Source organism: Arachis ipaensis, chromosome B1 (genome assembly GCF_059453495.1).
Source record: "Arachis ipaensis isolate K30076 ecotype BB chromosome B1, ASM5945349v1, whole genome shotgun sequence".
NCBI lineage: Eukaryota > Viridiplantae > Streptophyta > Magnoliopsida > Fabales > Fabaceae > Arachis > Arachis ipaensis.
This window is the reverse complement of record NC_142436.1, coordinates 35584282-35589098: the sequence shown is the minus strand read 5'-3', so window position 1 is coordinate 35589098 and position 4817 is coordinate 35584282. Positions and strand designations below refer to the sequence as shown.

General features: G+C 40.4%; 1 non-coding gene across 1 annotated transcript; it reads left to right on the top strand.

Annotated features, from left to right (window-relative positions):
• The first annotated feature begins 1247 nt into the window (after positions 1–1247).
• On the top strand, positions 1248–1351 carry LOC148576209 (small nucleolar RNA R71). The gene has a single exon (XR_015903923.1). It is a non-coding gene; the product is annotated as a small nucleolar RNA R71 (small nucleolar RNA).
• Positions 1352–4817: the final 3466 nt, after the last annotated feature.

Here is a 4817-nt window from a genome sequence, read left to right as displayed (position 1 = left end):
TGTGCCAACGTTAGCCTCCAAGTTAGGGGTCTAACGTTGGCGCAAACTTTGGTGCCTAGGGGAGAAATTCATGTGCCAACGTTAGCCTCAAAGTTAGGGGGCTAACGTTGGCGCAAACTTTTGGAGCCCAGGAGAGAATTTTCAAGTTCCAACGTTAGCCTCCAAGTTAGGGGGCTAACGTTGGGGCTAACTTTTCAACCAAAAGTTTGTGCAAAAGTTTGATGCTAACTTTAGGTCCAGCTTCTTGCTTCCTGGTTCAATTTCACTTATTCCATTGTCTTCTCTTTACTCCTAGCTATTCCTTCTTGCTTCAACCTTTCTCCAAGCTTTCTTCACCTATCATTAATCAACCAAACTCATCAAAGCTATGCTCAAAATCATGAGATATTCAATCTTTCATAATATGCAACAAATATAGCATAAAACCTCATGAAATGGCATGAATTCATATATGGTTGGTTCAATCAAGGGAAACATGAAAATCTACTCAATTAGCTTGCTTGTAGCTCAAGAAAGTGCATAATTCTAATGAAAACAAGAGAAAAAGACTAGCTAAAATAGGCTAGGATGACTTGTCATCAATACCTTCAAGTAGAATCTCAATCCTGGAGAGTCTATCTTCGGATGGTGATGGTGAGTTGAGGTTGGAGGGGTGAGAAAGGCCATTTTTGTTTTGATATGGATGTTGAGAGGTATTTTTGGGTAGGTGTTGATATGATCTCTGTGTGGAATGTTGGTGAGTTGCATTGTTGTTGGGGTTGTGACATCTCTGATATTGGCCTTGATCTTGTTGATTTCCCCACCCAAAGTTTGAGTGGTTCTTCCAACTAGGATTATAAGTTTTGGAGTATGGATCATGGGTTTGCCTAGGTGAGTTCCCAATATAGTTGGCTTGTTCCCGGTCACCCTCTTTCTCTGCATTCACTCCTTCTTGAGCTGCTGATGAGGTGGTGACTGCTGCAACTTGGTTTCTTTCCATCTTCTTGGTAAGGTCAGCTAGCTGCTTGGTGATCATCTTGTTTTGAGCCAGCAACACGTCCATGTTGTTCAGCTCCAATACTCCTCGAATATTGCCCCTTTCAGAAGCATAGAAGTAATCATTTTCAACTACAGTCTTGATGACATCTATGGCTTTTTCAATGGTCTTCTTCTTGTTCAGAGATCCCCCAGATGAGTGGTCTACTGCCTTCTTTGATTCATAAGAAAGACCCTCATAGAAAATGTGTAACTGCACCCATTCATTGAACATGTCTGGCGGGCACCTTCTTGTTAAGTCCTTAAACCTCTCCCATGCTTCATAGAGAGTTTCACCATCTTGTTGCTTGAAGGTTTGTACCTCAGCTTTCAACCTGTTAATTTTTTGAGGAGGATAGAATCTCGCCAAGAATTTGTTCACCACCTCTTCCCAGGTTGTTAAACTCTCTTTCGGGAAGGATTCCAGCCATTTAGATGCCTTATCCTTGAGTGAAAAGGGAAACAGAAGTAGTCTATAAGTGTCAGGATGAACACTATTAGACTTCACAGTATCACATATCCTTAGGAAGGTGGTTAGATGCTGATTGGGATCTTCTTGGGCACTTCCTCTGAATACACAGTTGTTCTGAACGAGGGTGATGAGATGGGACTTTAGTTCAAAGTTATTGGCATGTATGGTTGGCTTTTGGATGCTACTTCCACAATTTCCTGGGTTTGGATTGATATAAGAGCCTAGAACTCTTCTCTCTTGCCCAGCATGATTTACTGGGCCTTCTCTGGTATGGTTGTGAGCTTCTTCTTCATGGTGATTCTCCATATTCTCCTCCATGTCTGTTTCAAAATACTCTTCCTCTTCCTCAGTACCAACGACTCTCTTCCCTCTTGCTTCCCTCCTTAATCTAAGGAAGGTCCTCTCAGGTTCAGAATCAAAGAAAGTTGAAGCCCCGCTTCTTCTACCTGTCATACAACCAACAAAGTAAAAAGCAAGAAAGGAAATGAATAAATAAATTACTCTTGTTAGAATGGTTGTTAGTGTGAGTGGTGCAATATATCAAACAGTTAGTGGGTTAGTGAACTGAATTGTAAACAAAAAAAAAAAAACACAACAAACGGGCAAGGGAAAAAAGGAAGAAAATAGCTAAAACTGAAAGTAAATCACTCAGATGGAATTAAACGAAACAAAAGAAAATTGCTCAATCTAGTTATCCTCCAACTTAATCATTGTCGATATAAAATCAATCCCGACAACAGCGCCATAAACTTGATGCACAGAAACTTGTCTCTCAACAAATTTCCCTTCGGCAAGTATACCAAATTATCGTCAAGTAAAAACTCACAATAGAGTGAGGTCGAATCCCACAGGGATTGATTGGTCAAGCAACTTAATTAGAGGAATGTTCTAGTTGAGCTGAGCAGAATTTGAGTTGAGTAATTACAGAAATTTAAATGGCGGAAAAGTAAATAACAGAAAATGTAAGTGCTGGAAATAAATGGCGGAATGTAAATGGCATAAAGTAAATTGCAGAATCTTAAATGGGGAATTGGGGAGATGAGCAGAAAAGTAAATAGCAGAAAATAAAGAGAATGGGTAAGATCAGAAATGGGAGATTCATTGGGCTTAGGAGATGTTGCATTCTCTGGATTAAGTTCATTCTCATCTCTTCCTGAATCAATGCATTCATTGATCTCCTTGGCAATATTAAGTGATTGGATCCCAATTCCTTGGCAACCCAATCTCTCTAAGCTTGAACAATTGCCCAATTCCTTAATTTAATTGCTCATGGGAAGAGATGAAGTATGGTCACTGATTATACCATATGTATTTCCAAATCAAAGTATTGGTAGGATTATATGTCACTATATCCATCCAAACCCCAATTTGGTCTAACATGAGAAAGTAATTCTAGCATGATCTCCTCATCCCTTTTCCAAGGCTCAGAGGAGATCCAATTATGGAGAGTTTCTTTTCCAAGACAACTAACTAATTGGATTAAGATCGAAAGCTTTCTAGTAAAATCAAGAGAAAAGAAAGAAGAAGAAGAATGAAAACTATAATTGATTCATCAAATTACAACAGAGCTCCCTAACCCAATAAAAAGGGGTTTAGTTGTTCATAGCTCTGGAAATGGAAGATGATAAAGAAGAATGCATTCTGAAAATTAAACTAGAAGTTGCAGAGAAAGTAAAATATACAAAGTGTAGTCCTCAAGTTCCGGATCCCCTTTTAATTCAAAACTATCCCTATATATACTACTCTTCAGATCTTCTAGTTAGCTCTTCAAGTGTTGGATATGGGCCTTTGACCTTTAGTTGAAGCAGTTATAGTCTTTAGTGAGCTCAGCTCTGCTTGCAAAGAAAGTGTGAGTTAGGCATGATGGGAAGTTAGTTAGGACGTTAGTGGCGTTAACGCTAGGTGTAAACTTGGGTTCAAAAGCGTTAGTGACGATAACTTTGTCACTAACGTTCCAAACTAGTTGATCCACGTTAACTTCAACGTTAGTGGTACTAACGTAACCACTAACGTAGCCTCTTAGCCCTTTGCAAGCGTTATTGGCACTCACTTTTACCAATAACGTTGTTCTTTGTCCCTCTCTTCCACGTTAATGGTCCACGTTAGTGTAACTAACATGGCCCTTAACGTGGGTATGCCAAGGCTCGAGAGCGTTAGTGACACTTACCTTTGTCACTAACGCTTCAAAATGCCCCTTCTTTCCACGTTAGTGCTTCGCGTTAAGGGCCTTAACATGACCACTAACGTGGGTGTATTTGCCATCTCCAACGTTAGTGACAAAGGTGAGTGTCACTAACATTGGCCTATCATTCATTGCTGCACGTTACCCTTCACGTTAGTGGTCTTAACGTGACCACTAACGTAGGCAATCTAGGCTCGGTCTAGCGTTAGTGACAAAGGTGAGTGTCGCTAACGCTTGCGACTTCCTCTTTACTCCACGTTAGAGTTCACGTTAATTGGATTAACGTGACTCTTAACGTGGCTTAGTGTGGCCTTTTGGAACGTTAGTGGTATTCACTTTTACCACTAACGTTGGAGCTCCCCCTTTCTTCCACGTTAGTTCCCACGTTAGTGTAACTAACGTGGCAACTAACGTGGGTTATGATGGCTTTCGAAGGCGTTATTTGTGGTAACTTTACCACTAACGTTGCAAGCTCGCTCCCATTCCACGTTAGTGGTCACGTTAGTGAAGCTAATGTGGCTGCTAACGTGGCTCTTCTTTGCTTCCCTTGTCCTGAAATCAAACAAACAAGGTACATCAAAGCTTTGTTTCAAGTCATAAGATCATGCATCATCCATTTTATCATTCAATTCATGCATAATTCTCATGAAATCATGTGAATTTCATAATGTTTGCTTGAATCAAGGTGTAAGTGTGTATTCACCCAAAACTTGCTTATTTACTAAGAAAATGCATGAAACTACCCTAAAATAGTAAAGAAAAAGGTCAGTGAAACTGGCCAAAATGCCCTGGCATCAATTATCATTTGATGCCTTGATATGTGTGTTAAGTGATTTCAGAGTTTATGGGGCAGGAATGGCTTAGAGGATAGAAAGGAAGCATGCAAAAGTGGAAGGAATACAAGAAACTGAAGGAATTGCTAAAGCTGTCCAGCCTGACCTCTTGGTACTAAATCGACCATAACTTGAGCTACAGAGGTCTAACTGAGGCGGTTCTAGTTGCGTTGGAAAGATAACATCCGTGGGTTCTCAATGATATATAATTTTCTATAGTTGCCACCCTTTTAGGCAACGCGAACGCGTGGATAACGCGTACGCGTGGATCACGCGTACACGTGACCTGGAGAAAATGCAATCTACGCGTACGCGT